Source organism: Chamaea fasciata, unplaced genomic scaffold, assembly GCF_029207755.1.
Source record: "Chamaea fasciata isolate MVZ Bird 193981 ecotype frontalis unplaced genomic scaffold, bChaFas1.0.hap1 SCAF_4, whole genome shotgun sequence".
NCBI classification, from domain to species: Eukaryota; Metazoa; Chordata; class Aves; order Passeriformes; family Sylviidae; genus Chamaea; species Chamaea fasciata.
The window spans coordinates 68,654,266-68,661,950 of NW_027094089.1; the positions used below are offsets into that span (position 1 = coordinate 68,654,266).

At 42.1% G+C, this 7,685-nt stretch overlaps 1 long non-coding RNA gene across 3 annotated transcripts; it reads right to left on the bottom strand.

The window, feature by feature from the left end:
* Window positions 1–1,768: 1,768 nt before the first annotated feature.
* Window positions 1,769–5,628, bottom strand: LOC136288951 (uncharacterized). Of its 3 annotated transcripts, none has more exons than XR_010720665.1 (4): window positions 5,359–5,628; window positions 4,871–4,973; window positions 4,601–4,693; window positions 1,769–2,544 (listed from the first exon to the last, which is right to left on the bottom strand). It is a non-coding gene; the product is annotated as an uncharacterized lncRNA (long non-coding RNA). The 3 variants fall into 3 exon arrangements; XR_010720666.1 differs by having other exon boundaries at window positions 5,083–5,628; XR_010720664.1 differs by having other exon boundaries at window positions 4,871–5,628.
* Window positions 5,629–7,685: the final 2,057 nt, after the last annotated feature.

The following is a 7,685-nucleotide window of genomic DNA, read 5'->3' on the forward strand; positions in this document are numbered from 1 at the left end:
CTGCCTAACTGTCTGTTTCTGAGCTGTAAAATGCCACACAGTGGGCATTTAACCCATTGTGGATTAAAATTAAGGCTTTGCAGGATCTTTCAAAAAATGGTAATTTTTGTATAATACAGATAACTATGTTCACACACACAGAAGAGAGAGACCAGGGTGTTAAGAATGTTTTCTAGGATCTACACGTCTAGCCCGTTAGCCCGTGTAGAGGGGCAAGGATCTTCATCAGTCAGGGCCAGGGGGTGTCTGAGTCGTCTGAATGGAATTTTGTGTTTAACCTCACAAATTAGCTCTGTGGCCTCTCTAAAATGAGGAGATGCCATGTGTGCACTTACTGTGACAACACCAACACACCTGATAAGAATTCGGGCCATCAAAAGATACCGCGAGTAGCAGAATTTAAGTGAAATCACTGATGTTTAAAGGTTCTTTCTTGTAAACCCAGTTGCATCTGTCTCTTTTTTCTCCAAGAGGATTCTAGGTCAAAGAGCTCACATCCATGAACACTCTCCTCGTCCTCTCCTCTCCTCTTCCTCTCCTCTCCTCTCCTCCTCTCCACTCTCCTCACTCCTCTCCTCTCCTCTCCTCTCCTCTCCTCTCCTCTCCTCCTCTCCTCTCCTCTCCTCCTCCTCTCTCCTCTCCTCTCCTACTCCTCTCCTCTCCTCCTCCCTCCTCCCCTCCTCCCTCTCCTCCACCTCCCCTCTCCTCCCCTCCCCTCCCCTCCCCTCCCCTCCCCTCCCCCTGCCCTCCCCTCCCCTCCCCTCCCCTCCCCCTCCCCTCTCCCCTCCCCTCCCCTCCCCCTCCCCTCCCTCCCCTCCCCTCCTCCCCTCGCCCTCCCTCCCCTCCCCTCCCTCCCCTCCCCTCCCCTCCCTCCCCTCCCTCCCCTCCCCTCCTCCTCCCCTCCCTCTCCCTCCCCTTTCCTTTCCTTTCTTTCCTTTCCTTTCCTTTCCTTTCCTTTCCTTTCCTTTTCCTTTCCTTTCCTTTCCTTTCTTTCCTTTCCTTTCCTTTCCTTTCTCCTTTCCTTCCTTTCCTTTCCTTTCCTTTCCTTTCCTTTCCTTTCCTTTCCTTTCCTTTCCTTTCCTTTCCTTTCTTTCCTTTCCTTTCCTTTCCTTTCCTTTCCTTTCCTTTCCTTTCCTTTCACTTTCGCCTTTCCTTTCCTTTCCTTTCCTTTCCTTTTCCTTTCCTTTCCTTTCCTTTCCTTTCCTTTCCTTTCCTTTCCTTTCCTTTCCTTTCCTTTTCCTTTCCTTTCCTTTTCCTTTCCTTTCCTTTCCTTCCACACAGACTGCTGCACGTGGAGCATGCTTGTGTTCCTTTCCATACAGAGTTTAGATCCCCTTTTAGACTGTGATCAAGAGCTGTCATCAAAATTATGTCTCCTTCTTTCATGTTGGATTCAGGGTAATGTTTACTGCTCTGAATTTGGGCTCAGTGATGTACCAGAGAAAGCTGTGCTAAGTGAGAAATCCAGTTCATGTGGTCAGGTGATTGGCTCTGCCAACTCAGAGAGCAGCAACAGCCTTCATTTAGACTGTGGAAAAACAGCACTTCTCAAGGTTTTTTGTCCATGGCAGAAAAAGGAAAAAACTTCAAGCCAAAGAATGGATAAATAAGGTGCTCACAGCAAGGTTTAAAGGCAGTCTGAGGTCCTTTGGAGAGAGAATGCAGGTAGGATTAAGAGGAATGAAAAAATGTACACAAAAGGCAGCAGAGAAAAAAATATATTCTATGCCCATGCTGAGGATATGACTGTGGAACCTGATCTGAAGAGCTGACCTGTATTTTGGAGGACACCAGCAAGAACAAACCCCACTCATTCAGAGGGGACTGTAGCAATCCCAGAGCTGTAAAGGCCTGAATGTGGGGTCCCAGTGGCAGAAGTGGGGCTAGGAGTTTTCCCACTGAGAAGAAATGCATGATACCTCATGGGAGTGCCATGCAAGACTTTGCTCCCTTTCTCTGCATCACTCTAATAGGGCTTCTGCTGAAAGGAAAAAGATGTAAATACTGCTTTTAAGCACCTCCCTTCCCCACTGTCCTGTACATCCTATCTTATACATAAATATTTGCTATTACATGCCTGTTTTTTCCATGGACACAATCTTACCATTTACTCTCAGACTCGCTTTTACCACCTGAAAAAAATCCCAAGCTGCCACATTCTTGCTTTTAGAACTCACAACTGAAGAATAGATTTAATCCATTTGAAAAATCAGACACATTTAAATACGGACTTTGCAAGGCAGCCCCCTGTTCCAGTCCAGGAATTTTTCACATGGCTGCTTGCCTCCGCACACAAAGAATAGGGTCCTCCCATCCCTGTCTTTCAGGTGTATTGGAGAAGTACAAGAAAAACTGTTGGTTAATCCTTGCACCCTTCCCCAAACCAGAGAAGGGGCTTCCATGGAAACCTGAGCTTCAGCTTTACCTTATAGAGGCTGAAAGGTGTATTTGATGAGCTGCCACAGTTCTTGATGTCTGTAGTAGCCTTTTAAGCTTACTCCAACTCCTAACTCTTCACCTCCCAGTACACAGTTTCTTCCATTCCTGGAAAAAAATGTAGTAGTCAATTAATCACTCTCTCACGATAAGCTGTGAAAACCAAGTCTCAGCTGGAAGCTCATTGCCCATCCTCAAGCCCTTTACTTTTCATAACTTCCTGAATTTCTTAAAAACATGCATTCTTTAAACAGGGCACACACCAGCTGAATAAGTGGAAGAGTTCTCCTATTTGCTTTCCACACGATGTTTCTGGAGTGAACAAAATTCACCCTTGCTACACTTAAGGTGGCTCCAAGCCAGGATTGTGCAAAGGAAAAAGCGTAAAAGAGAGGCAACAAGTTGTGGGCATGTGTTAGAAGGCAAAGTCATGTCCCAGGAAGGGAATGTCCTCATGCATTTATAGTTCCTGTGAATTAGCATGTTTCCACTCTCTCCTTCCCCTCCCTGACTGAACTCAGGCGCCTTTGAGTCCAAAATGATTTTCTTTGTCACAGGTTATGAAAACTCATTAAACTTGGGTTGAAATCCTGACCTCATCAGATTTTTTTTTTTCCTGTTATGATCCTGGGCATGTCCTGTAATTTTCCTTTCTTCTATCATGGCCGTGAGGTTTTCAGGATGCATTAATGCAGAAGTTTTGCATAGCTTCCTTGTCCCTGATTTTAGTGTGTACATTAAAATACACCATCACAAAAGCGACAACCATACTCTGCTTTCTTTCCTGACTAACTAATTTTCTGGCTTTCTCTCCCTCTGAGACTCACAGCATGAGGTTTTGGCAGAAAACAACCATCTGTCAAACAGGAATAGATTAGTCCAGCAATCTGACCTGCTTCACAACATCACCAACAAAAAGCTTTGCAGTTAAGCTGGAGTTTTGTTTAGAACAAACTATCATATTAAACACCTAATTTTAAACATTAAGAAAATCGGTTCCTGGCCAGAAGAGGGCATTTGACTTCAAGACATGGGCTCATGGCTATCAGTTTGTCATCTTGAAATAAATAAAACCAAACAAACCAAAAAACCAACCAACCAACCAACCAACCAACCAACCAACAAACAAACTCATTCGACATTACTAAAAATTCGTTCCATTAGTGGTTCCTACTATGCTGTAACAAATGTTTAAATCTTTCAGTCAAAGCTCCCCCTGAAGCCAGCAGAGGTTGAGAACATGACAATGAAATAAAGAATTATTGATTCATCCTTTCCTGAATTACACACTTCCTACTTTCTAGCACCAAGATAAGCAGGAGCTTTACTCAGACAACATTCAAGGAAAAGAACCACCTACAAATGGTCTTTTTTGTCCCAAGGTACAGGGAGTTACTTGATGTTCTCAGCTGGTGCAGTTACTCCTTTTTATTTCCTTTGTTGTCTGTTAAAACCTTTGAAGTGGTGAGCACACAGGGGTTTCATGCAGTATTAAGGCATATATTGGGGGATATTCACATCCTTGTAGTAGTCTCTTATCCTTCTAAATCATTACAGCAATTAATAACAATACAAGACAGCAGCTGTGTGAATGCGGCATTCCACAGTGTAGCCAGTGAGCAGAGGAGAAATAGTCACTGAAAATTGTGGACTTTTGAGGTCTTAATTTAAAGCAACGGTAGGTACCAAACAAGGGAAATACACTACTGTGGCTGAAGGGTCAAGAGTGTGGGTAAATTGCAGATTTGGGTGAAATAACAAACCCAAGATTTAGGTGAAACAACAAATCCAACAAATCCTGGAGCTGCCAAAACTTTATGCTTCATGATGTCACATCAACTTTCCTGTTCTGCTTCTTCCTTGCAGACACTGAAACTCTCAGCTTTGTAACTTTTTTAAGGAAAAAAATTGTTTCCCTGGTTTTCAATGCCAGTAAGTATATCAGCATTAAAAGAAATTTGAAACTTGGTTCTAACTTGGGTCCTATTGATGAAAACAGAACACAAAATTATTTCTGATCCCCTCCAAAGTTTAACATATTCTTTGCTCAACTTCTATGAACTGTTATTGTCCCAGATAAAATTGGTAACAGTAAAAACAAATAAATCTGCTCCCACTTCCTTCAGCTACGTATTTTCAATTTGAAGTTATTATGAATACTTACGTCTCAATTGTCCTTGACCTCAGCAAAGCCTTCAATTTTATGTCATTCCCAGGAGAAATTCCAGCCTTGAATATGTTAGGATGTCCTGCATGGCTAAAACAGAGTCAGGTCAGCTGCAACTCAGGCAGTGACAGCAAAAAGTAGATTAAGCCAAAATCAGGCCCAGCAGAGCAAAAGGGGCAATATGAAGGTGTTCATAACAGAAGAGTTTAGGGTCAGGTTTCTTCCAAAAATTTGTTTTCCAAATGGGTTTTGGACAAGCTGGGTTACCTTTCCAGCTGGTATCTGAAGCAAAGAAAAGAAGTTGTAATTTCAGCATTTTGTAACAGATCCGTATTTTTCTCTTGAGTTTGCTATAGATACACACATGTGCCTGTGAATAATAGGAATTAAATGTTAGACATATGTTAGCATTGGAAAAAACAGAACAGCAATGAATGCACCAGCCCATTGAGGAGATCAACACTTTGGTTTCTGCATACTACAAAGAATTCCCTGACACCATGGACCAACTTTGCCAAGTGCAGCTGAGTAGGTGGAACTGGCAGCTGAAGCAACTCGACCTAAAACATGAGACAGACAATTCTGCAAATAAGGAAACTCAGTCACAGGAGATGATGATGATGATGATGATGATGATGATGGCAGGACACTTTAAGCACTCCATCAATGTGGTATTTTCAGCTGGAGCTGCCATTCCTTCCCCAGAAAAAAGCACTTGCTCAGTCACCAATGGCCAGAGAATGAGGTGGAGTGACCTGGAGAAATCTCTGTGGTTTGCCTCCTGCAAGAAACCAAAGTCCATGGCTTGCTCCTGGCCTAGGTTATACTACTGCAGCTCTTCCTCTAGAAAAATGAGCAGTACAAGCATCTGGAAACTTCTGGTGCCTCTTGGAGTAACAGGGAAATCAGCTCATTAGCAGATTAAGCAATATGCTGGTTAGTCAGGACAAACAGTATTTGGGGAGTGCATTTTTAATAGTTATGGGGAAACAGATTCCCCTTGCACACCACAGCACTGCTTCAGCTCTTTGCCATCAGTTTCATTATCAAGTATTTAACTTCTTTTAATTTATGGGTGTGGTGTGGAAGTTCCACCACAGAGTATTACCAGAGGTATCAGCTACACCTTCACAGCCCTCACTGATTTTGATATCACAGCACTTCTGCACTGCCATGCACCTGTGTTATGGTAATCACATAAAACCCCAAAGACACTACATAAAATAATATTATAAAGCAGCCTCTGTCCTAAAATGGTCATCATTTACTACACCATTGAAGAACTAGAAAGAAAACAAAAAACAGAGAAGAGGCTAGTCAAAAATTAAAGTGAAAAAGCTTTCATAAAAGGAGTGATACATGACTCTTTGAAACTTTGAAAAAAGTGGTAAAGTACAATGGATATGATAGACCTGTCCAAAATCATGAGGGATAAGGAAAAAGATATCATCATACAGAGGTAGTATTTTTTCTGTGCATTTCATAAAGGTACCTGGTTGTTAGACAAATCTACTGAGAAATAAGAAAATTTTTGTTGATTTAATTTCTAAGTTTTTGGGTTTTAAATACACTGGTAGTATTTTCTGTCAAAAACTTCTGATAACTGTACTTGATAAACTGAAGGAGGCTTACCATGCAGGATGAATAAGCAGGGACATACCTAATTTTCTTTTCTTTAGCTGCCTATATTGTGTAAAAGAGAAAGGAGAAAGAAAGCTCTCCTTTCTGAAGTGCAGGAAGAGTAACCTAGGAATGCTGAAAGAAGTGAAAATGGGCTAGGAGGCAATAGAGAAAGTGTTTTATCATTGACTTTTTATTTAATCTTCCCAAATTTTTGCCCTTTCTAATGAATTGCAGAAGCGTAGGAAAAAACCTGTACTTTCTGCAAAGACTTGATGTGTTTCTGTGTTCTCACACCCTCCAAAGAAGCTTTTCATGGGCTGTGTAACCGGTCTGAGGGGTTTCCTGCTCTCAGATCCATGGGAGAAAATGTCTACGAGAATGGCTGAACACTGATGACATGAGGTTGTACTCCCTGACAGCCGCAGTCACTTGAACTCCAGCACTGAGAGACCCAGTGGATCCTCAGAATGAGTTGAGGGGCGAAAAAATGGATGGATACACTAGAAAGGTCACATTCAGTTTTATAACATCTGTTCTCAGCTGCTTTCTAGGTGGTGTCCTCCTGCTATCTTCCATATGTCACCACTCTCTTCTCACTGAGCTGGTGGGCCCCTTTCATTTTGCATGTAACGAGCTGGGTGTTTACAGAACACTGCATGCCAAGTCCATTTCTTTGTGTTTGTAAGTGGTATAAACAGCCATTAAAGGCCTCTCAAAAACCACAAGCAATTCAGAGTAACCTCTTCAGTCAAGAAGGTTTCTGCCTCTCACTCTATGAATTACCTATTTTGAAGTAATGTCTTTCAGCTGAAAGTGTCTGTCAAGCTGCCAGCAAGGCAGGACTGAAGTGACTAGGTGGAGCTACAGTCAAAATACAAGTTTCAGTGAGGTTCAAGCTGATTTGGGGCATGTCAGCTGTTGTGCTCCACGTCTTTTCTCTCAGAAAAACTCTTGGGTACATTACTGGGACCAAACAGCTGACTGGAAATGCAGTGAGTATATACAAAAAGCACGGATGGAAATGTTACACTCTTTATATCCAGTGAGGCACTCAGTATCCCCCTTAGCAGACATCAGGTGTGAAATGTAAGTCTCTGGTGCACAGACACAATCCCGACTGATTCTCAAAGAAGGAAGGAGCAAGAGAAACAAATACATTAAAATTCCACAAATGTATTAAGTGGCAGATATACCCAGCTCAAAATGTCTCCAATTATAGTCATTCAATTCAGAAGAAAAAAAAAACAACAAGAACAACAACAAGGCATATCCAGGTCTAATTTACATACTTTGAGTCATGGTGCTTTTAGAGCTTGGCCATGTCTGTATGTGACTCAGCTAAACAAGGATTTATGTACTTTTTCAAATAATTAAACTGAACTCTATAAATGTAAATGGTAGGTGGTTTTTTTCAAGCTTTAGATACATATTTCCAAAACATATGGCCGTTTTCAGCTTT